Here is a 26,936-nt window from a genome sequence, read left to right as displayed (position 1 = left end):
GGCGTGAGCGGAAGCAGAGCGGGCAGCTCAGACCGTGTCCTCGGAGCAGCAGGATCGAGGAAGAGCCGTACACTGCCCGGTAAGGAGTGAGGAGGGGGGCGAGTATCTCCAGCACGGCCCGTAATGCGAACAGCATTGCTCCACCCTCCCCCCGCCTGCCCGCTTGAACACACACAGGGCTCTCCGTCACCTGTAAGAGCAGGCACCCAGCGAGCGATATGAGACCGCTTGTTAATAAATAAGGGATACTAGCGCCTGCCCTGGCAAACGCTAACATTGGGAGCCGGCTGCCCCACAGAAGGGAGGAGGCACCAGCGGGGCACCATAGGCCCTTCTAAAGTACCATATTACACGCGGTACTGAGCGCACTCGCCCTCATATGCGCAGTTTACTACGGAAGCACACAGAGGACTTTGAAAGAGGTCAGGAAGCCACAGTCATTAACGGATATTAAGGACAGCAACATTGCTTGTAAAGTGGCAATCCATCAGCCCAAGTGGGACCTTTACAGCTTGTTTTCTGCCACCCTTTTGCACCTGCTTCTAAGTAGACACAACAGAGGGGGCAAACCACTTCAAGACACTACAACACTCTCCTAGGATCCTCCCAATTCCTGCTCCTGCAGTGTGTTACCCCAAGAGCGCCCATTAAGCTACAAAGTGTGCGGGGAGGCAGTCGCTGGAGCCATTGCCAGCCATAAAACTGAAAGACCCTAAGCAGCGCACCCCAGCAACCCATACCTGCAGCTCACCCCACCCCCTTTCCGCTTTCTTATTTCTTTCAATGCGCAAGATACTCCGTCCACCAAACGGAATCTCATCCCAGAGGCAGGCAACTAAAAGTGCAGACCCCCGCACAAAAGGAAGTGCATAAGCTGAAAGGCACAAAAAGGAAGGCACCCTTTGCACCACCACAGCCCAAAGCACCCCTCATATCTCGAAGTGAGCCAAGCGGCCGACTACTACGAAGTGCCAACCAAATCGAAAATAGCTCCTTCCAGCAATCTGCAGATTCGGCCAATGAGTAAACTGGATCTGCGCACCCTTGCAACACTGCGGAAGTTCTGTCACGCAGGCACTGCAATGGATCAGAACGAAGTACAGAGCACCTCAGAGATTCCAGGCAACGACCTCGACAGCACCACAAAATCGGACATCCGGCTTCTTTTGGGAGAGATTAGGTCGATCAAAACTAGTTTCACAGAAACTGTCACCGACCTGCAATCAAAGATGGCCAAAGTGGAAGACCGACTAGATGCCGTCGAGAGTAACCAGCAATCAGGGGACATTACAACAATGCAATATGAGGCTAGGCTCTTAGACCTGGAACAGATAGAACGGGACATGGAGTCTAAGATGGATGACCTAGAAAATCGGGAGCGGCGATCCAACATAAGAATCATAGGACTGGAAGAAGCACAGGGGGAAACCCCGACTACTGTTGAAGGCAAGGTAAAAGCCCTAATTCTATCCTTGTATGATGGCGTGAATCCTACCATGCTCCAATTTGACAGGGTGCACAGGGCCGGTGGCCCACCAAGAGGTCCACGCTCAGTCCTCATAAAATGCCACTATTACACGCAAAGACAAGATATTCTACTAAAAGCAAGAGACAGAGATACAATAGAATTTGAGGGCTCGGAAGTAAAACTGTTCCAAGACCTCTCTGCAATGACTTTAGCCAAGAGAAGAGGATGCAGACCCCTCTTGGGATGGCTGCAAGAGAAGAGAGTGCGCTATTGCTGGGGACACTCCTTTTCATTATCATTCGAGGTGACCAGTTCAGGTCGACTTCAGTGGAAGAGGCGGAACAAGCTCTTGAGCACTTACAGGGTCCAGCTGCAGGCTCGAATTCCCGGAGAGAGCCTACGAGCCCAAGACTAGATTTGGCTCCAAAACCTCTGAGACGTAGCAAAATACAAGAGACTAAATACTCCCTGAGGAATGTGCACGGAACTTTTAAGCATATCAGCTTCCGACGACGCTCCTCTAAACATCGGCCTCAGTTTCTGGTGCTTCACGCCAATGGTTAAATGTTTAGCGGAATCGAGGATACAGCTCGATCTAGTGCGATGCCTGCATTAAGCACATCGCAAAAGTTGTTTCTACTAAAGTACAAATGTTGAAATTCGCAAATATGGCCCGGAGAGGGGTCTCGCTAGTGTGGCCCTTCTTAGTTTAGGGCGTCTCATTCTTTCTCAAAAGAGGATACTACCAGTAGCATCTCACAAGGGGAGGAGGGTAGGGGAGGGGGAGGGGGAAACAGGCAGTCTTACAGAACAAAGATTTCGATATATTACACTAATCTACACATGCAGGGATCACTGATGCAGCATAACATTCCTGACCACGGGGCGGGGGAGGACTACCCTCGCATGGACTGCAGAGGAGTGGGGCAATACATGCAGTACAAATTGGTCGATATGGCTCGGTCTGATGGAGTGTTCTTTGAATCGCTAAATGTTAAAGGCCTCAATTCACCGCAAAAAAGGTCTATGTTAGCACGACAGTTTAAACAGTCCAAATTGGATGTATTATTTGTGCAGGAGACAAAGTATACCAGGGGGGAAGAACGCAAGATTGTTGGAAAGGATATTGGGAATATAGTGTGGGCTTCAGGCCCCCAGAAGAAAGGAGGGGTGAGAATTTTGTACAAAAAATCCTTAGGCCTTCAAATAGAGCACATACACAGGGATGCCCAGGGAAGATTCATAGCTCTTAAAGGAAGGTTGAGAACACGCATGGTAACACTCTGCTCTGCTCATGCCCCCAACCAAGGCCAATCCAGTTTATTTGAACCATTGTTTGACTTTTTAGAGGAGCTGGAGGGAGGGTGCCCTGATTTGTGGAGGGGATTTTAACGCGGCAGAGGAACGAGAAAGAGATTGGTACTCAGTGGCACAAAACAATAACCCCCCTAGCTGTCTCCAAGGCAATAGATTTCTAAGCCAGTTGAAAGAACACCATTTAATTGACACTTGGCGAACCGCTCACCCAGAGGGTAAGGCCTTCACCGTTTTCTCCCCCCCAAACCAAACCTTTTTGAGAATAGATTACCTGTTACTTCACCGTTTTCTCCCCCCCACACCAAACCTTTTCGAGAATAGATCACCTGTTATTGGGGGCCGAAGACGAATGCGCCATTCTGGGATTGGCCATAGCAGTAGTGGCTTCGTCTAACCATGACCTATGCATGGTGGACCTCGACCTGGGCCCTTTGCCTATGCCCGAGCGAAGGTGGGTTTGCAATGACTTCCTGTGCAGGGACCCAGTGTTCAAGGAGACTCTTGCGGAGGCCATCACCAGCTACTTCGAAACCAACGATGTTGATGGGATGCCATTGAATACAGTCTGGGAAGCAGGGAAGGCCACGATAAGGGGACTCTTAATAGCAGAGGGCACTGCCAAAAAGAGACTCAGGCAACTCAGAGCGGGGGTATTAAGGACAGATATATCCTCCCTGGAGCGAACCCTAAGGTGCCACCCGACCCACAGTGTAAATCTGATAAGTCAAATTAAGGGGCTAAGGAGAGAATTGAGAGACATATGGCAGGCCAAAGCGCTGACGCAGCTTAAGTACCTTAAGCAGAAATTCTTTGAGAAAGGGGATAAAGCCCACACGATGCTGGAAAATTGCTTACGAAAGCAAAGAGCAGACGGAGCAGTTCACAAAATCAATGACAAATCGGGCGCCCCCCTCATATGCCCGCAACCGATAGTCGATTTGCAAGGTTTTATTCTAAAGTGTACACAGCGTAGAGAGACGGGCACTCACCAACGATAGAAGGGTATCTATCCGCACTCCCCCGCCCGCCCATAACTAGAGAACACCTTGAAATGTTAAATGGCCTGATTGCCACCTTAGAGGTTCAGGGAGCCTTTTCCAACCTAAAGGCAGGCTCAGCGCCGGGACAGGATGGTTACACGCCGGCCTTCTATAAGTCCAACAGTAGCACCCTGACCCCTTTTCTCACCAAACTCTTTAATCTGATCCTAGATACAGGCCAAGCCACCAAATCATTCACTGAATCTACAATCATTGTCATTCCCAAAGAGAGCAAAGATCCCCTAGAGTGTTCTTCTTATCGCCCAATTTCCCTTATAAATGTTGACGCAAAAATGTATTCTAGCATCTTGGCGGCACGCTTAGCTCTGGTCCTTCCAAACAAGTTCACTCTGATCAGGTTGGGTACGTGAGAGGAAGACAAGGGGCGGACAACATCAGAAAGACCCTAGACCTTATGTCGACTCTTTGCAAAGCCGGAGATAGCCCTCTTTTGTTATCGATTGATACCGAGAAGGCGTTCGACCGCGTAGAATGGCCTTTTTTACGAGCAGTACTGAGATGGGTAGGGCTTGTGGGGGGCATGGATCCAGGGAGCGGGAGCGCTATATCACACAGCACAAGCTAGAGTATCGATCAATGGAACCACCTCAAAACCTTTCATACTCATGCGGGGCACAAGGCAGGGCTGCCCACTGTCCCCCCTAGTCTACGCTTTAGTAATTGAGCCATTCGCCCAGGCCATAAGATCATGTCCCTTGATTCATGGTATCCCTCGAGGGGGCAAGGAATACAAATTGGCCATGTTTGCAGACAACATCCTATTATACCTCAGTCTCCGTTCCTGCCCTATTTCAGGAACTACTTTGATACGGGGCCTTGTCTGGCTTCCGAGCCAACCTACAAAAAACTATAGCAGTTCCCTTAAAGTTGAATGCTGAACTATTGGAGCAACTAAAGACGGACTGGGGATTCCAAGTGCAACCCCATTCTGTTAGATACTTGGGTGTAAATATTACTGTCCCCCTTACAGGACTATTTGAGGCAAATTACATCCCTCTGTGGAATACCATCCGGGCCGACGTAAATAGATGGACCAAGTTACCATTGTCTTGGGCAGCTCGCTTCACTTCCATAAAAATGAATGTACTGCCAAGGTTCCTGTTCCTGTTCCAATCCCTCCTGATTATCATACCAGAGTCATTCATGGCAGAGGTAAAACGCACACTTCTGAAGTATCTATGGGCCGGTAAGAAATCCATAATTCCATACACCACATTATCCAACCCAAAGAGTCGGGTGGCATGGGATAATTCGGACCTGGAGGAGTATTACAAAGCATCCCAGCTCCGAGTCCTGCCAGACCACCTCTGGGAAAACCCAGAGAAACAGTGGGTGGCCATAGAAAATGACATCTTCGCACCTGTTACACTAGGGGAATGGTTGTGGGTCCCACCGTCAGCAATGACCCGCAGAATACGCGAGCACCCAGTTTTAAAAGTGTTATGGTCCCTGTGGCGCCCTTCCCGGTCAATGCGGGGAGTCACTACCTGGCCTTCCCCTCTTAGCTGTATCTGGGCTCCCCCCATCTGCGACCTGATAACCGAGGTGCATCGCTTCCAACTGTGGTACGAAGCGGGGCTTACACGGGCAGGACAGATGTGGAAAAATGGTACATTCATTACTTATGAAGAATCACAGGAAGCTTTGCAGGGTGATGAGGATTCCCCCATGTTGTTCCTACAGCTACGAAGCGTTCTAAGCGACGCAAAGTGGGGCACCTCGCTAAAGCGCCCCCTTACCCCATTTGAGCAGATATTAAGCACCCCACAAACTACAAAGGGTCTCATTGCAGGGATTTACAAAACCCTGATCATGAGAGGGCACTTGAAGCGTCGACCGTCCGAAACCAAGTGGGAGGCGGAACTGGGTCTTGCAGATCAGTCAGGGGTCTGGGAAGCCATACATAAAGCAGTGTGGGCGTCATCCATTTCCGTACAATATAAAATGCACAATGCACGTCTGTTGGTGAGGTGGCACTACACTCCCCAACGGCTGTCCAAAATGTTCCCCAGCACATCTCCCCTTTGTTGGAGAGGCTGCGGTGAAAGAAGTGACTATTGGCACCAGTGGTGGGACTGTCGAGAGGTGAAGATGTATTGGAAGGAGTTCCTGGGGTGGATCCAAGTCATAGATGGGATACCTAGAAACCTTACCCCAGTTTTGGTCCTGTTTGGAGTTGAATCGGACGATGAAGATTCCAATGTGACTCTCACACATATGCCCCGTAACTTGCTACTGGCGGCAAGGGTCTGTCTAACGGTTAAGTGGAAATCACCCTCCCTCCCCACAAAAAGAGAATGGTTAACTAAAGCACACACCATTTATGAAATGGAAAGCCTCACAGCTGCTGTCCAAGAATCTAGAAAGAACATAAACATGATATGGTTGCCCTTCTTAGAATTCTACTCGGCATACTGGGATTCCGTAAGACCAATTGACCAAGCACACAAATGTGATTAATAAGTAATGTTAACAAAATTGTCCCAGGTAGTCCATTGACCCACATTAGTGGGTAGAAAATCTGAAAAGTGATCCAAGCCTTGCACATCATTTGATTTGAATGGTGCAGAGTGAAGCACTGCCTGTTCTGTTCGACTTGTTTTTGAAGTTGTAATGAGTGAGGGTGGGTTGGGTAGGGAGGGGGGTTATTAGACAAGTGTCATCTTATTTCTTTTATCTCTGCTATTGTTTTCTATTCACAATCACCTTATGGTTATTACATGTGCTCGTGATTGAACTGTACTGTGAAGTTAACATGTACTGACTTGCACTTGTTCGAAAAAACAAATCAATAAAAATTCATATTTTAAAAAAAAACATCATGTCAATCATCCGACTACTAGTTTTTCCTGCTGGAAGATGTCTCTCCTACAATCTATAATAACCAATGTTATTGTGGGGTTACAAATATATAATACAGTTTTCAGATCACTAGTCCCATTAACTTCTGTGAACAACTGACCTTCAAGAAACAGAAGAATGAAGAAAGAATATCGTCATGGGTCATCAGCCAGTGCACCAGTGCAAGAAGTGAAATTGACCAAAGCTGACCAGAGCTTAGACAATGGACTCCAAAAATGTAGCACTTGCATATAAGTTTTAAACCTCGCAGAAGATAAAAACAGTTTTAACAACATTTATAATAGTCGCGTGTGCTTAAATAAAGTGAGTTTAACAGAAAGACCAAGACTCGGTAAAGTCCTAACAACATCGTATCTTGTAAAACCAAATGTTAAACCTCAGCAAAATGAACTGAAGACAACAAACACGCATTACCTTGAGCCAAGAGGTGAACACGCATTGCCCTCAGCCAAAAGAGACCAAAATAATGGTTCCTTTGGAAATAACTGTTGCTACCAGAGGAAAAGGGGCTGGCATAACATCTGTAAAAGTAGAGCTTGTAAATGAATGACTGTAGTGTGAAGGAAACAGCTATTGGCCATGAACTCACATTGTCAAAGTCAATAGAGGTTGAATTGAAAGTACTTGGTTGATGGCTTGACAGAAGACAAGAGTGGGTGAAAAGCAGCCCTAGAAGAAAGTTGGTGTTAAAGGAAGATACAATCATTGCTGATATATGAGAGCTAAAAGGGCCTTGGTATAAACTTGTCTTTACTATAGCTTTGTGGAGGAATGTTTAAAGCTGTCAAAAGTAGAAGAAGTGTTAGTCTTTGGAAGTGTCAGTAGGATTGAAACTTCAAAAGCAGAGAAGTCAGGCCTGGCAGGAGAGTGGACCAGGCAGAAGAAGAGGTAGCAAACCAGGAGTGGGTCACCCCGGTAGAAGTTGAGGTTGTTGTGTTTCATGGTGCCAGGAGAAAAAGCACTGTGAAGAGAAATCTGCGTTTCATGGTGCCAGGAGAACAGCACTATGAGGAGAGTGTTGTGTTGAACCTGATGTTTCATGGTGCCGAGAGAGAAGGACAGTGAGGCAAATGTTGTGTTTTTTTAATGGCCAGAGAAAAGAACTTTGAAGGGAGCCGTAGAGGAAGTTGGGGTGTTTCATGGTGCTTAGAAGGAAGCACTGTGATATTTTCGGATTCAAGAAGTTACTGTTTTACGAGGTATTGCCAGAGGAGCCCTACATATAGTTTATAGAATGTTCTGAACTGTAATTCCTGGAGGAGAAGGATCTTTTCTTGGTTAAACTGAGAAGTGTTAGACGTTTGCTTCAACAAAACAGACTTTTTCAAGAACTGTGTTGGAACTTTATTTCAACCCGGGATTTCCTTGTTGTTTTGTGTTGTACAAGACTTTGACTTAAAACCTGGGAAGGGGAATTAACTCAGGTTACGAATATAGAATATGAAGGTGTTACAAGCATAAAATGTTTATCTTGTGAAGTGCCATCCACTTTCTTGTTTAAGTTTGTGTGTAAGTGTGAGGGCCAGAAATGTTATGTTTGAGTTTTTTTTTCCTTAGGTTATTAAGGCAAGGAAATCCCTGTTAGAGGAGAGCAAGTGAGGTGTTGGATTTACATGTTTGGTTTAATAAAATGGCACTGTTTGAAAACCCCTCTAAAATGTGTTCGCCTTACGTTTCTGACCCCTCACAAAGGTCACACGCAAGACTGAAACTTGATGGACAGCTGATAGAAGCACGATGGAGAAGCTGGGGTGAAAACCTATAACCAGATGAGAAGTGTGCGGGTGCTACTGTCTAATGGAGTAAGCCCTCTGAGAAAATGGACACTGCTAGAAATATTAAATGCTGTAACTTTTTTTCCATGGATTCCTTACTCAAACCGATTCCTCATCTAGAACATCATCTGTCTTTGGACAATTATTAAGACATGGGGGTGCCATGTAGCTCCGTGTCAGCTCCACCCGACTTCAATGCATGCCCAGGACACCAGAAGTGATGTCAGGGGCAGTGTATGCAGAGCCATTGGTGCTCCATGACCACAGTTCAACTTTTCTGTTCACTCAGTAAGCTGCTCAAAAATGCCACCTGTATATTCTCTGGACTCAATGGATCATGGTGAATACTAAGGGGTATTGGGGGGATTTAGAGCTGTCTAGTGACCGATTCAGACATATATCTGTCACATGTTTTGTGTCTACTGCCTGGGGAAGGATCACAATGGGGAATACTGTGGTTTATGCCAGTTTAGGCCTGGTAAGACCCTTTGGGGGCATGCCGCTAAATTGTACACCTTCCTCCACAAGGCGAGAAGCTACACCCTCTAAGTCTCCGGCTTTGGAGACAGAAGGGGAACACCGCTGGAGGAAGGACAAGCATTGAGAATTTCTCTGTCGTCCTGGCTCTCCCTCCTTCCCAACTGGATGGGGAATGCCTGCATACGCAGGCAGGCCGGAAAAGTTGCTGAAAAAGATAGCTGTCACTTTAAGAGTTTTAGGAGGGGAAGGACCTACATCACAAGTGTCTCTCTCCGTGCGCCAAGCCCACACCTTACCCTCACGTCACCATCGGTCCACGCCCAGTTAGTGTTTTTTTTTATAGCGCTCCATCTCCCTTTTCTGGGCCTTCCTTTGGCTGTCCATCCCTTTTTTCCTAGTGATTGGTTCTTTATTTTATTTTTTCAAATTGTGGTACCACCCTCTACGCATGCCCTATGCGACAGGCTTCAAGCAGTACATCCGTTGCCGGAATCATTTTTCAGTGGCCGATCCCCACCGTGCCTGCGTCCGCTGTCTGGGTATACATCACCCAGTGAATAGCTGCATATTTTACTGTGGAATTCGCCCAAGATCTCTGCGGACTCGCCTTCTCTCCATGTCTGAGCTGGGACCGGTGCTGGAGGCGACCGAGGACTTCGTTCGGAACAGGAGGGAGGCCGATATTGGTTAGTGGGGGACTATACCTTTAGGTGAGGTACTAGTTTCTGCACCGGCTATCGGTACCCAAGGGAAGACTGCCTCCTCAGTTCTGGGGCCGTTAAGAGGGAAACCCCCGGCCAATTCACCAGAAAGTACCTCTGGGTGGGAAAGCCCTAGTACCACTTGATGGGAAAGTGTTAGTACCTCCTGGTTGGAAAGGGTCACAGAAGACCCACCCAGTACCAGAAGAGTTATTTATTCCGGACAAAATAATAACGGTACCGGCAAATCCCTCTATTGCCTCGGTACACCGAACATGCAAGGGTACGTGCAAAGAGGCTTGTGCCTCTGGGGTTGATTCGGTCCATTCCGAATCCCCTATACCGGACAAAGCCAATTCGGCTTCTGCACATAAAACATCTCGTACATCGGTACCGAAAGAAAAGGTTTTACCCTCAACTAACGCAGCTAAGCTTGCAAGCTCCTCGGTGCCGAGGACATCTCATAAGTCATCTGATAAGAGGCATAAACACTCTCATTCAAGACCTAGTCTGGTACCGAATTCTCAGCGAAAACACAAACGTAAGAAATCTCCCGTGGCTTCTGTCTCGAGCTCGGTACCGAAGAGCCAAAAAGACAATTCAACTTTAATTTCTGACTCGGAAGATTTCAAACGCTTCCAAATTTTTTTACTGTTCCACTAGAACAATTGTTCAGCACTCCTGCGAGAGCTCCCACTCCTCCATTTTCTCCTTAGTCTGAGGACAATTTGGGTCATTCTGCACTGGTGCCATCACAACCTGCACCCCAACTGGTCCTAACCAGCATTCAGGTGCCTAGACCAGTGGTGTTGAACATTTATAATCCTAGCCAACTGCTTAATAGGGCCGATTCCTCTACTTCTCCTATCAGATTGGAAGAACCTCCACCTAGCCCTTCCCAAATGGCAAACAACATCACTAAAACTGTGCTGGAAACTATGCTTTCTGAGCCCTTCCTCGAAGTCTTGGCTCAATGCATCATGGACAAAATGTCGCCAGTACTACCGCAAGGATCGGTTCCAGTCGACCCTACCTCCGACCCTTTACCCGTACCAGTGGACAATGTGTACCCTGCTCCTCCACCCAAAAAAACTGAAAATGTCAAAGGACACAGATTCAGAGGAGGACACCACTCATTCACCCTCTAAAGTGTTCTCCAGCATGGGGTCTGGCATGGATTCACATGCTCATATTCCCTGTCGTCAGGCTGGGAATCCTCGGTAAAGAAAAAATCAGTATCAGTTTCGTTTCTGATCTGTCTTTCTTAGTAGTAACCAATTACTGATCTCTGGGTCATACTGCCCCCAGCCAATGACTGCCCTCTCCCTAAGCCCCGCCTCCGGCAGCCATCCTCAGATTTTTACTGCATGCTCAAGTGTTGGGAGTCCTCGTGTTTAGCTCTTGAGTTTTTTACTGTGTTTTCATGCTTTTTCAGGAGATTTTCTAATTTTTTCGGTTTAATCGAGCCTCAAGCTCCACCGTTTCTACTTCCGATAACGGGGACCCGTTTCGGAATTCTTCTACGCCCCTCAAGGGTGAAGTTTTCGGCGAGTTTACACTTCTTGGAGGATTCTGGAAGATCTGCGGCCTACCTCAACGGACATGGCCCAGGACAAAGGAAGCTCGACGCCCGGATCCAAGCTGTTCAGGAACTGCCCTGGATGCGGATTATATAACGTTTTCAAGGAGGACGAGCATTTGCGATGTCTCTACTGCCTCCATGGGGACAAGACGCACGTGGAAAAGGACTGTGCGTTCTGCAAGAACCTTTCAGAACGGACCAAACAAGATCGTCTTTCCGCCTCGCCTCCTGGCTGGAGAAGGGCACAGCAAGTGAGAAGGCGAAGAAGAAGGCCGAGCGGGCTTCTAAGTCCTTTGAGGGCGCCCCGGCGATGGGGACCCAACAGAAGGCCAAGCACCGCAAGTCCTTGGGCTCCGGGAGCACCGAAAGGTCGGGCTCTTCGGTTGCCAAGCAGGGCGCTACTTCCCTGGCACGTTCGACCACGAGCCAGCGCTCTGGTTCGGGGAAGAGGAAGTCCGAGAACCCAGGTAGGCCGCTGGAGCGGACCCGGTCGATCTCAAAGGTGGAGCGAGGTGTTGACCCTCCCCCCAAGGCGAAGGCCCAGGACGCACCTAAGGTGGTGAGGGCCTTGATCCACCCGGCTAAGGCCTCTACCGAAGTGGTCTCTGCGACCTTGGCGGAGCCGGCCGAGACTACGCGTATGGAAACGGCCTCTGGACCCAGAGTATCCCTGCCACCGCGGAGGGAATCCTCTTTCCAGCCCACCGCTAAGACCCCCGTGAAGCCCCTGGCTGAAAAAGAGGGGGGGGGGGGCGGTGGCCGTTACAGACTCGGAATCAGCCTCTGAGGAGGAACTGGTGGAGACCGAGAGGGGCCTCAACGAAAGGTCCATAGGCCTCAACGAGAGGTTCATAAACCTCAACGAGAGGTTCGGGAAGATTCGATCCCAGGGGACGGTCCTTGCTGATGTGATCGAAGATAGCGATGAGGAGGACGAACAGGGCCCAGTGGAACGGCCATCCCGTCTGTCGCAGCCATTGCCCGAGCCCCAGGATAGCTCGGCGGCCATTTTGTTGGCAATCCAATCCTTATGTACCGAGATAAGGACGAGATGACCACGGACCCCGATGGAGGATCCAGAACCAGGCCCGTCGGGAAACCGTCCGAACTAGCGGAGGTAAGTCCACCCCTCTCCGCTCTTTGTGCCCGCGAGGCCGGTGAGAGGATACAGCGACGGGGACGGACGAAGACGGCAGCAATGACACAGCAGACATCCCGTCGTCACCCCCCCCCTGAGGTTGGCTCTTTCCACGCCATGATAACCAGGGCATACGAGCTCTTCCAGCTCTGCCCTGAAGAACAGAAAAAGGAGGGGTTTCTGTACCAACGACGAGGGGCTAAGAGGAAGACGGTCCTCGCGGTGCCTTTACATGACGACATCTGGGACGAGGGGCTTGCTGTCCTCAAGAACCCTGCCATGACACCCGCCAAGAGGGACAGGTACGAGAAGAAGTACCCAGTCCCCAATGCCGCCCCCTTGTGCCTCAGGGCCCAGCCCACGCCGGACTCGGTCATCTCGGCAGCGGCTAAGAAGCGGACGCGGCGGCTTCAACTTCCACGCCGGACAGCGAGGGTAAGAAGTTGGACTCTATGGGACGACGAGTCATCTCGTCGGCGAGGACGATGATTAAGGCGGCCAATGACTTAGCGATCGTGGGCCGCTACGACAGGGAGCTCTGGTTCAAGATAGCTCCCCTGCTAGATTTCCTGCCTGATGACAAAAGGGCGGAGGCCCTAGAAATTCTGCAGGAGGGCGAGGTGGCGTCGGATTACACCATTACGGTGGCAACGGACATTGCCGATACTGGAGTTCGCCAACTGGGCAACAGAGTTTGCCTCCGACGACGAGGATGGCTCAAGGCGACAGACTTTTGCCAGGACGTCCAGACCAGAGTGTTGGACATGCCGTTCGACGGCAACAACCTCTTTGGTAAGGCGGTGGATGAGTCACTACAGGCCATCAAGACCGACTCGGAGACGGCCCGGGCCCTTGGAGTGCTTCAGCAGCGACAGGCCTTTCGGAGCTCTGGAGGCAGACAGGGTGCCTCCAAAGGATCCAGCGGTGGCTCCTCTACCTACCGCCAGGCAGCCCGCTCCTCTTCCCAGGAGGCCTACAGAGGTCGCGGCAAGCAAGGGGATTCCCGCCGTCGTCGCCAAGGGGGCAAGGCCGCTTCCAAGCAAGACTGACCCGGCCGGGTGGTCGGGCCCCCACAGAAGCACCCCAGTGGGAGGCTGACTGACAAAGTTCGTCAGGGTGTGGGAGTCAATCTCCACCGACCGTTGGGTGTTGGACACCCTGGCCAACGGGCACTCGCTGGAATTCCTAAAGAAGTGCCCTCGCATTCCTCCTGTGGCCAGGAAGCAGAATCACGGCCCTCAACTGCTGTTGGAGGTAAAGGCGATGCTCAAGAAAGGTGCCATCGCGGCTCTGGGGCTCCGGAGTGTACTCAAGGTACTTCCTCGTCAGGAAGAAGACAGGCGGTTGGCGCCCCATCCTAGACCTGCGTCGGTTAAACAAATACATCAAGGCGCAGAAATTCAGGATGGTCACCCTCCAGCACGTGCTGGGACAGCTGGAGGAAGGCGACTTCCTATCGTCGCTGGACCTGGAGGATGCCTACTTCCACATCCCCATTCTAGAAAGGCACAGGAAGTTCCTCAGGTTCGTGGTTCAAGGACGCCACTACCAATTCAGAGCCCTACCGTTCGGATTAAAGTCGGCACCCAGGGTTTTCACCAAGTGCCTGGCACCAGTGGTGGCGCGGCTGCGCCTGCAGGGGATCCACGTCTACCCCTACCTGGACAACTGGCTAATCCGGGCAAGGGAACTCGCCGTCGATCATACGGCGAGGACCGTCCGGTTGCTCACGGAGCTGGGGACGCACAAAGAGTTTTCGGAAGACGTCACAGCTATTCGTGAACTTTCGGTCTGTGAATCATGGGAATGCTCTCTCGAAGACTTCCATTTCCAGATGGCTCTCCGGCTGCATCATGCATTGTCACCGGTTGGCAAACCCACCGCTGCCCGGCCGTCCGAGAGCCCATTCGACCAGAGCGATGGCTGCTACCACGGCGTTCCTGTCTGGTGTACCCCTGCTGGACATCTGCAGGGGTGCTATGTGGAGGTCGACGCACACCTTCACAAGATTCTGCTGCGTCGATCGGTACTCCAGGGAGGAGTCCAGGGTCGGCCAAGCAGTGCTGCGCAACCTGTTCGCTTAAGGTGAGCCTGGTGAGGAGGTAAGAGATGCTTAATGTTGAGTTGTTGTATTGCTTAATGTTGAGCCTGTTGCCACCTCCCGTGGTTGTGCATGTGTATACTGCTATGTATTCTTTTATTCATGAGCATGTGAATCCATGCCAGACCCCATGCTGGAGAAGGAACAAGTTACTTACCTGTAACTGTTGTTCTCCAGCATGGGTCTGGCATGGATTCACATGCGAACCCTCCCACCTACCCCTCTGCGGCTCTTCACTTGGTCATACTGCCACTTGGCGTGCTACCAAATCTGAGGATGGCTGTCGGAGGCGGGGCTTAGGGAGAGGGCAGTCATTGGCTGGGGGCAGTCTGACCCAGAGATCAGTGATTGGTTACTACTAAGAAAGACAGATCCGAAACGAAACTGATACTGATTTTTTCTTTACCGAGGATTCCCAGCCTGACGACGGGGAATATGAGCATGTGAATCCATGCCAGAACCATGCTGGAGAACAACAGTTACAGGTAAGTAACTTGTTCCTTTCATGACATTGTCACTAAAGCCATGCAGGCTCTTGAAATCCTCCCAAAGGATAAGCCTGAAATGGCTGGTGTTTTTGGGAAACTGCCATCACAGCAGTCTAAGGTTCCTCTGCCCATGGAATTGTCCATCATGGAGCAAGCTCTAGCTTGTTGGAGAAAACCTCATTCTGATCCCCACTTTTCCAAGGCCCTAGATCAGGGGTGCACAACTGATTTTGACAGAGGGCCGAAGGTACCTTACATGATGGCTATAGTGGGCCAAAAAGTAAATGTGGGTGAGGCGATAGGCGAGGTGGGGCGTGGTGTGGCAGGAGGCTTTTTCAACCCCAATTTTTATTAAACACTATGCCCCATAGCCCCCACCCCTCAAGCAAACACTATGCCCCATGGCTCCCACCGCCAAACACTATGCCCCATGACACCCACCCCTCATGCAAACACTATGCCCCAAGGCACCCACCCCTCAAGCAAACACTATGCCCCATGGCCCCCACCCCTCATGCAAACACTATGCCCCAAGACACCCACCCCTCAAGCAAACACTATGCCCCATGGCTCCCAACCCTCAACCAAACACTATGCCCCATGACACCCACCCCTCATGCAAACACTATGCCCCAAGGCACACACCCATCAAGCAAACACTATGCCCCATGGCCCCCACCCCTCATGCAAACACTATGCCCCAAGACACCCACCCCTCATGCAAACACTATGCCTCAAGACACCTACCCCTCGTGCAAACACTATGCCCCAAGACACCCACCCCTCAAGCAAACACTATGCCCCAAGACACCCACCCCTCAAGCAAACACTATGCCCCAAGACACCCACCCCTCAAGCAAACACTATGCCCCATGACACCCACCCCTCATGCAAACACTATGCCTCAAGACACCCACCCCTCAAGCAAACACTATGCCCCAAGACACCCACCCCTCAACCAAACACTATGCCCCATGACACCCACCCCTCAAGCAAACACTATGCCCCAAGACACCCACCCCTCAACCAAACACTATGCCCCATGACACCCACCCCTCATGCAAACACTATGCTCCAAGACACCCACCACTCATGCAAACACTATGCCCCAAGACACCCACCCCTCATGCAAACACTATGCCCCAAGACACCCACCCCTCAAGCAAACACTATGCCCCAGGACACCCACCCCTCAACCAAACACTATGCCCCATGACACCCACCCCTCAAGCAAACACTATGCCCCAAGACACCCCCCCTCAACCAAACACTATGCCCCAAGACACCCACCCCTCAAGCAAACACTATGCCCCAAGACACCCACCCCTCATGCAAGCACTATGCCCCAAGACACCCACCCCTCATGCAAACACTATGCCCCATGCCACCAAGCATGCACCATGCATACATACTCATACAGACCCCAACCCCCTCACCCCGGCATACAAACTAACAAGTATACACCATGCACCCATACAGACCCGAACCCCCACCCCCCGACTCAGCACACAAACTCACAAGCATACACCATGCAGCCATACAAACTCGAGCCCCCCAACTCAGCACACAAACCCACAAGCATACACCATGCACCCATTCAGACCCGAACCCACCACCCCCAACTCGGCACACAAACCCACAAGCATACACCATGCACCCATACAAACTCGAGCCCCCCCAACTCAGCACACAACCCACAAGCATACACAATGCACCCATACAGACCCGAACCCCCCACCCCCAACTCACCAAACAAACTCACAAGCATGCACGCATACAGACCCGGACCCCCCACTTCTCAACATACACTGAACGTGCACACAACAACAAACATACATTCAGGCAGACCAGACCCCACCCCCCCCCCACATCTCAACATACACTGCACTTGCACACAAACACATTCAGGCAGACCCGACACTCACCCCACCCCCGCATCTCAACATAAACTGAACTTGCACACAAACACAACCATTCAGGCAGACACGACACACACCCGCATCTCAACATGCACTTTTACACAACAGCAAACATTCAGGCAGACCCGACACACACCCCACCCCCGCATCTCAACATACACTGCAGACATACAAATACAAACGCACCCATACACACCCGACACCCCCCCCCACCTCCGCATCTCAACATACAATGCAGACATACAAATACAAACACACCCATACACACCCGACACACACCCCCACCTCCGCATCTCAACATACATACAAAAACAAAAAACACAGTCAGGACGGAGCCGAGACAGACACACACACAAACATACAGCCCCCCCACCATGTACTTACCCAGACGTGCTGGAACGCTGGCGAGGCTTCTGGCACTGCCCAAATCATTTTGGGTTGGGTGTACCTCTACATCTGTACACCCCGGTGCACAGATGTAGAAGTATACCCAACCCAAAACGATTTTTAGAAATGGAGGGACAGATGCAAAACAAGAGCCTCTTGCTTTGCATCCGTCCCTCCATTTTTAAACATCGTTTTTCCCCCAGCTTTTACCCGGGCCGCCAGAGAGAGAGAGAGAGACAGTATGGATGGAACAAAGGGCCATCCATACTGCCTCTCTTCTGTGCGGCCCGTGGGGGGGGTGTGGGGGGGCTCAGCCCCGACTTCATTCTGCTGGGTCGTGGGGGGGGAGGGCCCCGCAGCCCCCGTACTCTGCACCCCTGCCAGGGCAGATTAGGTCACCAAGCCCCAGCTTCCCTCGGCAGCATACACACACACTACGTGACTCACGGCCCGGCAAGGAAAACAAAGACTTTCTTAATGGAGGGCGACCTTTGCTGCTTGCGGGCCACCTTCCATTAGGAAAGTCTTCAACCCTGCCGGGCCGCATCCAGCAGCATCACGGGCCGCACTTGGCCAGCGGGCCGTATGTTGTGCACCCATGCCCTAGATAATAAATACAAGGTGCCCAAGGACAAACCCTTAATTCTCATGGTAAATCTTGCAGCACAATCAGCAGTAGTCTCTGCTGCCATTGGCACAAAGGGTTAAGGTCCTTCTCCATCTCAAGCGACAGTGCTTGACAAAAATGCAAAAGCATGGGAGAACCAAGGTAAGAAGACACCACCTCTACCTTACAACTTAGGCAGATTAACACTGCTACAGTTTGGGCGGGATTTCATATCCTTAACTGGGAGAATCTGGAGCGCTTGACCAACATTCTACCTCGGGAAGCCGCAGACGAGTTCTCTTTCTGGATCTCTGAAGACAGAGAAGCTGATATGCAACAGCTTCAAGTTGTTAAAGACTTAACTGACACAACTGCCAGGGCAGTTACTAGTGCAGTCTGCATGCGCAGCCACGCATATCTGTCTGCCTTTTCCCTTCACCGGGATATCCAGGATAAGGTGCTTGACCTTCCATTCGATGGCAAAACGTTGTTTGACCCATCTACAAATGAGGTCCTACAGAAATGTAAGGCCAGTGTCACAGCAGCTAAAACTCTCAGCTCCATCTCGGTGAAGCAACCATATCACCAAAACTTCAAGGCATTTAAACCATGTACACAAGGCAACAGTGGTTCCTCCACTTCTGCTAAATCGTACTACTCTTCCAAAAAGAAACGGTATAGACCCAAGAATAAATCGGCCTCTCCCACTGCCTCTAATTCTGCTCAGGAGCAGAAGAAGTCTATTTGACTTTCCGCCGGGCATGTTCTTACCTTCCGCTCCATCCAGCCCAGCTAGCAGGAAGGCTTTCCAACTTCCTCCCTTTTTGGAAAACTGCTACTCAAGAGGAGTGGGCTCTAAATATTCAACGTGGTTACCGCTTTGCCCTTCCGGCTACTCCACCTTCCTCTCCTCCAAAGCTCCAAAAATCATCCCCGGAGCTCCTGGAAGAGTTTCAAAAACTCGTTCTTCTAGGAGCGATAGAATTGGTTCCCCAAGAGGAAATAGGTCAAGGATTTTACCCGCGTTATTTCCGGATCCCAAAGAAATCTGGCAGGATCCATCCAATTCTGGACCTTTCCGACCTCAACCAATTTCTGTCTCTGGATACTTTCCATATGATAACCATTCCTCAGATTCCGACTTCGCTACACCAAACAATTGGATAGCATCTATAGACCTTCAGGATGCTTATTTTCACATCCCCATCTACAAACTAGACCGTCAGTTTCTGTGATTCACAATAGGAAGGTCTCATTCCCAGTTTACATGTCTACCCTTCGGGCTAAATTCTGCCCCCAGGGTTTTCACAAAGGTTCTGGGGTCAGTGGCAGCCTACCTTCGGTTGCAGACAGTCCATCTATATCCCTACCTAGATGATTGGCTTCTCAAAGCCCAGTCTCCAGAGGTATTGCTTCAGAAGTTGCTAATTAATTGCCATACTCTGTTCAACTTGGGGTTCTCCGTAAATGTGACAAAATTCCAACTCCGTCCCTAGCAAAGGATCCAATTCTTAGGAGCAGTTATAGACCCTACTCTGCACAAAGTCATTCAACAAACTATCGTTCGGTTCCCCACTCACCAGTCACTAACAGCTTGGTGGTTTCAAAGGCTCTTGGGCCTCATGGCCTCTTGCATAAACGTAGTTCCCTTTGCAAGTCTTCATATGAAAACGACCTAGTGGCATCTTGCTCTCAGCTCGAATCAGCTCTCGGATCCCCAGGAAACAAAGATCCAAATTCCAGGCCAAGTTCAAGACTTTCTGCGCTTGTGGAATTCCCCAGAGAACCTGCTAACGGGATCTCCCTTTCAACCTCCCTCTCACCAAATAGTCATAACAAAAGACTCTTCAGAGTACGGTTGGGGAGCCCTTTGTGAAAGCCTAACAGCTCACAGTCTTTGGTCCTCTCAGGAAAGGAAGGACCACATAAATGTCCTGGAACTAAGAGCCATATTTTTTGCTCTAAAATCTTTTCTTCCCTCACTTCAAGGATAGGTGGTGAAAATTCAAACGGACAATACCACTGCAATTTCTTATATCAACAAGTAGGGGGGACTCGCTGCCGCCCCCTGTTTCTCCTAGCAGAACAAATTTGATATTGGGCCATTCAAAATCAAATTTTCTTGCTTGTGTCCCATCTCGAAGTGAAGAACGACATCCTGGCGGACAAACTAAGCAGGTTATAGTCTGCTCTGATCGTATGGGAGCTGAAACCGTCAGTAGCACACATGATATTTCAGAAGTGGGACCATCTGTCCGTAGACATCTTTGTCAATGAACACAACACACTTTGTCTGCAGTTTGCATCAAGGCAATGTCAGAGTCCTCTGTCCCTGGTAGATGCCCTACATCTGTATTGGTCAAATCTAGCACTTTGTGCCTTCCCACCTCTTCCATTGATTCACAAAATATTGCTGAAATTCAAAATGTCACACAACCCGGCGATGATTCTATTAGCCCCGTTCTGGCCTCGCCAGATTTGGTTTCCAGATCTTCTGGAGTTAGAAGGGAATCCCCCTTAGATCTTTTGACTCAACAGAAGGGGCAGGTTCTTCACCTCTTCCCTCAATTGCTCAACTTGAAGGCTTGGTTCCTGAAAAGCTAGCCGTCTCCCACTTGCATTTGTCAGAACAAAACATTGCTATTATGTCAACCTCCAGGAACCCTTCCACTAAGAAGCAATATCGTTGCAAATGGTTACGTTTCTATCACTGGGCCTTTGAACAAACTCTTAACCCTTTAAAGGCCTCCATTGATAATGTCATGTCCAATCTTGTTTCCACCGGTGTCAAAGTAGACACGTGCAAATATTACATATCAGCTATCGGTGCTTACCTGAATAGAGAACACAAGTCTTTTTCTCTTTCCAATGAGGCCATTAAAAGGCACTTTGAGGGCCTTTTACGTTTACATCCCCCTATTCATGAAGCTCCACCTTAGTGGGATCTCAATGTGGGCTTAGCAGCCCTAATGCAAAAACCATTTGAGCCTATGGCTTCATGTGATTTAGAATTCCTGACTTGGAAATTGGCCTTCTTAGTGGCCATTACTTCGGCTAGAAGAATTGGGGAGCTCCAAGCTCTTTCTTCTAATGAACCATATATTGTGTTCAATAAAGACAAAGTTGTCTTGCGTACAGTGCCCACCTTTTCTTTTACTTAAGGTGGTTTCCGATTTTCACTTAAATCAGGAAATAGAAATTGCATAATCTAGATGTAGTAAGAACCTTAAAATTCTACATTGAAAGGACCAAACTGTTTAGAAAAGCAGATCAGCTCTTTGTTACCTACGGTGGCCCTTTGCTTGGCCCTGGCAATAAAGCAGCAAAGGCTTCTATTGTCAGATGGGTTGTCTCCTGTATCTCCAAGGCCTACGACTTGAAAGGGCTTGCGACTCCGCAGAGACTTCAGGTCCATTCTACTAGAGACAAGGCAGCATCTGTAGCCTTTACCAGGCCACACTAGAGGCCATCACCATTTGATCAATTTAGCTACAAATGAACTGCAAAACTATGATATAGTGGTCATTCAAGAGACCTGGCTCACCACGAACCCATTGTGGGGCAATTTTGACATAATAACCATACCAGCAAAAGCCCCATAAGAGGTAGACCAATCGCTGGTCTATTAGTGGCCACCAACAGATCAAACAAATTCAAATTGGAAACATGGCTTTCATTGAGCTCTTATGTTCAATTAGTTAACATTACTAGGTACATAAACTCAATTGCTCTTCTCAACATCTATTGGGGTTGTGCAGATCTTCCTGTTGATGATTTCTTTTCTCAAGTTGAATATGCACTTCAAACGGTAGCAATGGAAGGAAAGACATCTCACACGCTAATTGCTGGTGATCTGGACATCCATTGTCTTTAAGAAGAAAATGGCCAGGAACAAAATATCAAACAAAGGTGGATCAACCTAATGAAAGAGAGGCATTTGGTAATGCTCAATTGCACCCTCCCAGGTGACATCCCATCAAAACACACTTGAAAAAGGGGCCTGCAAAAAGCTACTATTGATTTTATCTACAGTGATCTAACATTTATGACCATGGCTGACTCCCTAGAAGTGTTACATAATGACCATAGTGATCACAAACAACTTAGTCTGACTTGGTCCTGGCCATGCACCTTAAGTAACACGCAAACAATTAAAATTCAAGGAGCAATCATTATAAACAACACGAAATCTCGAATCAAATGGTCTGAGGCGACTCTCATAACTTTATACTCAAAATTGGAGAAGGGCATACATAATGGTTTCCTTGATGAAGGCACCTACTTAACAGCGATGCAAACCTTCATCAAGGTTAAAACCACAGGTAAACAAGCAACTTACAAACTTACAAACATTTACATGCATTTGATCCAGTCCTAAAACAAAGAAAGGGTCAACTTAGGCAAAATATCAGGAGCCTAAGAGACATGCCTCCTGAGATAAGACAAAGCAAGACTAGACATCTTAAATGTGTTTACACAAACTGGCTACGAGGAAGAAAGTTCTTGCAGACACAGAGAGATGGGGGAACAATGTTGAAGCAAATTGTTGCGAAATCCACTGCAGGCATATGGTCACTGCTTAATGAAGCAACTCATAAAACCCAAACATCTGTTCAGGTCAATGCTGTTTCAGAGCAACAGTGGACAGAATATTATACAGCAATATACCAATCATCCTTTTCCCTGTGTGATGTTGACTTTGACAATCTGGCATTACCCTATCACTTTTCTTTTGATAGAGATGACCTTCTACAATCTATAGCCAAACTGAGCTCCTCAAGAGCCCCAGGGCCAGACGGTCTGTCTAATGCCGTCGTGAAAAGACACCCTGAAGCCTGGGCAAACATTCTATATCTAATCTTTCAGAAGGTCCGACAAATAGGCTCTATTCCATCCTCGTGGAGGAAGTCCATTATCATCCCTCTCTTCAAGAAAGGTGATAGGCGTAATCCGGCTTCCTATAGACTTATGGCCTTGCTAGACTCGCCGGGGAAGATTTTCATAGGATTACTATTAAGGGACTTTAATTTGTGGCTAGAGGGAAAATATTTACGAGATCTATTTCAAATGGGATTTATATCTGGATTAGGGACTGGTGTTAATTTACTCACCATTAATGCGATTAAAGCAAACGAACAATATAGGAAGCAATCACTATACATGACATTTGTAGATTTTCGTATGGCCTTTGACTCTGTGCCAAGAGAGCATTGCTAGATGCACAATGTCCAATGCACATACTAAAATGTGTATATCAGCTCCATACAAATACGACAGTACAGGTTTGCCTGACCACAACCACAGTACTTACTGCCCCAATAAAAATAGACCGCAGGCTAAAACAAGGTTGTACCTTTGCTTCAGCTCTTTTTAACTTTTTCATCGCTGATATATAAACAATCTGTTTCTCAGGCAGTATTCATTCAATCAGGCTGCAGTTTCTCCCAATGGGGTCCGCACAATCTAACACAGCCACAGGTGTCTTTTTGTACAGGTCTTTAGGCATGAAGGCATGCACCTTGCATGGATCGATGTAGGATACAGGAGCCCAGGTTGAGTGCAGCCTACTCCATGGCTGCCAGGCCACGCCCCCAACATTGAAACATTTAATCACAGACTGCTGATTTATTACAAAAAAATATGTTAATGTTGTAATAAAATATTGAAAAGTTGATTTTTAGATCAGCTATATCAATAAAAAAAAATAATACCAGGCACGTTCCCATTGTTGACATCTGTAAAGCAGCTACTTGGGCTACCCGCTTGCCTTTTGTAAGCACTATGCTATGGACACAACATCCAGAAATTATGCAAAATTCGGCCAAGAGGTTTTCTGCAACTTGTTTGTCTGAATCCTGTACATGCTGTCTCCTCCTCCCTATTCAAAGGCTTTTTAGTCTGGTCCCAACTAGTTGGGAGGGAAAGAGAGCCAGGACGACAGAGAAATGAAAAATTACCTTCATGGTGATTCAGGTTCTCTTAGTCCAGGCTCTCCCTCCTTCACAACACCCACCCAGTCATCCCCTACAGTACGCATGTACTTAAATTCTACCGCTTTGGCGGAACCACAGGAACTGGGTGTGGACCGTTGGTGACGTGAGGGTGAGGTGTGGGCCCGGAGCGCGGATGGACGCATTGGTGACGTAGGCCCTTCCCCTTGTAAAACTCTTAAATTGAAAGCTATCTTTTTCAGCAAGCTTTCCCGGCCCGCCTGCAAATGCAGGCGTTCCCCAATCACTTGTGAAGGATGGAGAGCCTGTACTAGGAGAACCTGAATCACCATGAAGGTCATTTTTTCATATTTCAGCTCACATGAAGGTGAATGGAAAGAGAAGCAGTGTCACAAGTGGTCTTGCTCCCCCAGCAAATATTTTGCACGCCATTCTTTGTCATCATCCTCCAATAAGAAGTGTTGTAATTCTCGTTCCAGGGATGATCAAGAATCTTCTAGAAAATCACCACCATTCCTCTAAACCCGAACAGTAGGAGGAATTCAGGTAACAGATGTTGGACATCTTTGCTACTGTCCTAATGCCAGTGACCTAAGTGCCAGTGTTGGAGCTAGGATATAAGGGCTCGGGCAAGCCAGCAGAGGCATCTATTGAAACCGCAACTGCGTGCCTGCTGGCTCGGTTCTGGCACCAACACCCGATACTGCTCCCCTCAAATGCTGGCCGTTTTCACCTCCAATTGTAGTAGCTCTGGCACCGACTCCCTTGACTTTGGCCTTGGTGCCGGCTGCACTGGAATTTTAACCCAGCTCTGAGAGCCCAATTATTTGCAGAAGTGGGCCAGATTGTTGTTGATGAGGGTCATCCCATACATTATGGTCTGTAACACTTGGATTAAGGAGAGACAGAGGATTCACCAGAGGAATTTTACAACCAGAAGGCTGCCCTCACCATTTTTCCCACAACCTTCTGAGCTGGACTTAATGCAGGCTCTGCATATAGCAAGCTTCATGGTTTTTTCCAGAGATCATTTTCTAAGGCCTTTGATACTCTAGCCCTGTCGCCTCCAGCAAAGCTAGTTCTACAGTTTGACCTTATGGACATTCTGTTACAGGATACCCTCGAAAGAGACACAAGTGCCTTTTAATCTGTCAGTAGCTGCCTTGGTGGACTGCTTGGTTTAAACCAACCTCTACCATATTGGAACCATTACATATCAGAGAAGCATCGCCCATACCCCTTTTGATCTAGGCTTTCTATCCACACACACCCCATTCCCGAGTTTCTAATGGTACAGCCCTCTACAGTGGGGTTAAAGTTGGCCACTTTTCCATTATTTCCCACGGATGGGCAAAGCAAGAATTTGGACTCTTTTGACCGGAGAGAGTGAGGAAACTAAGTAATGTCATGGCACCCCAGATGGTCATTTTCTGAAAGTACCTAGAAGCCAGATTAAGTATATTTTGCTAATTTCTACAATGGCCATATAGTACTTTTGTACGAGAAAGGATATTTGGGCCATCAAGAGGCCCCATTGCCATAGCAAACAAGACAGTGATTTTAACTACCCAAGGAGACGATGGGAACTCGCGAAGTCGATGATTGGTGCAATATAGATAGTAATGGGTGGGCCTTAAGAGAAATATTGTCTTTTTGCTGCGTCCATTCATAGACTTCAATGGGACACCTCAACTTTTTGCTATTGTGTGTAACCTGTTACAACTTTTGGAGACAAGTGAAGCCTTTTTAGTTTACTTGCCTTGCTAAGCTCATCCGTTTTGGGGCCAACGATAACTCCTGTTAGCGTTGACCCACCCGGGCTTTGAAATGCAATTAATTGTGATGTCATCTCTGTGACCAGGGTTGGTGAAGTGAATAAGAGAAGAGGGTCTATGTTGCCGTAGATTCCTTTCCCATGTTTTATGATGCCTTCATATCGTCAGTCATCCCATGAGAGCGAGAATCTTTGATTTTTCTTTAAGTTGCAGCAGCCTGTGGCTGAGGGTATTCCACAGACTGCTGGCTTTGGCAATACTTGTCCCGACACTCCAATACACAGAAAAAGCAATAAGCTCAGCACTTTTGATTTAGCTGGGGTTAGTTTGTGAAGACCATTCAGGAGCCATTTTTGGATTAGGCCTGTTCTCCAGCATGGGGTCTGGCATGGATTCACATGCTCATGAATATTCCTCGTTGTCAGGCTGGGAATCCTTGGTAAAGAAAAAATCAATATCAGTTTCGTTTCCGATCTGTCTTAGTAGTAACCAATCACTGGTCTCTGGGTCATACTGCCCCCAGCCAATGACTGTCCTCTCCCTAAGCCCCGCCCCTGGCAGCCATCCTCAGATTTTTACCTCACGTTCAAGTGTTGGGAGTCCTCGTGCTATAGCTCTCAAGCTTTTACTGCGTTTTGCGTTTTTTTTCAAGAGATTTATCTCATTTCTTTCGGTCAATCGAGCCTCAAGCTCCACCGTTTCTACTTCCGATCAACGGGGACCAGTTTCAGAATTTTCTATGCCCCCCAAGGGCGAAGTTTTTGTCGAGTTACGCTTCTCGGAGTATTCCAGAAGTTCCTGAGGCCTATCTCGTGGACATGGCCCAGGAGAAAGGAAGCTCGACACCCGGATCCAAGCTGTTTAGGACTGCCCTGGATGCAGATTACAGAATGTGTTCAAGGAGGACGAGCATTCGAAATGCCTTTACTGCCTCCACAAGGACAAAACGCACGTGAAGGACTGTGCGTTTTTCATGAACATGTCGGATCGGACTATGAGGGATCGCCGGACCCGTCTCTCCAAATGGCTGGAAGGCAAGAGCCCAGCAGGTGAGAAGAAGTCGTCCGAGCAGTCTTCTAAGTCCTGTGAGGGCGCCCCGGTGACGGGGGCCCAACAGAAGGCAAAGCACCGCGAGTCCGTGGGCACCGGGAGCCCCGAACGGTCGGGCTGCTCGGCTGCCAGGCAGGGTGCACCTTCACCGACGCCATCAACCGCGAGCCAACGCTCTGGCTCGGGGAAGAGGAAATCTGAGAACCCGGCTAAGCTTCTGGAGAGGCCCCGGTCGATCTCGAAGGAACCGGCCGAGGGGGAGCGAGGCGGTGAC

General features: G+C 48.9%; 1 protein-coding gene across 8 annotated transcripts in view; it reads left to right on the top strand.

Moving 5' to 3' along the window:
- ERAP1 (endoplasmic reticulum aminopeptidase 1) overlaps window positions 1-26,936 on the top strand; it is a 1,074,730-nt gene that overhangs the window by 403,877 nt on the left and 643,917 nt on the right. The window lies entirely within an intron of this gene.

This window comes from Ambystoma mexicanum, chromosome 6p, assembly GCF_040938575.1.
Source record: "Ambystoma mexicanum isolate Mex_15411 chromosome 6p, UKY_AmexF1_1, whole genome shotgun sequence".
In the NCBI taxonomy this organism is placed as follows: Eukaryota; Metazoa; Chordata; class Amphibia; order Caudata; family Ambystomatidae; genus Ambystoma; species Ambystoma mexicanum.
This window is presented reverse-complemented; position numbering and strand designations above follow the sequence as displayed.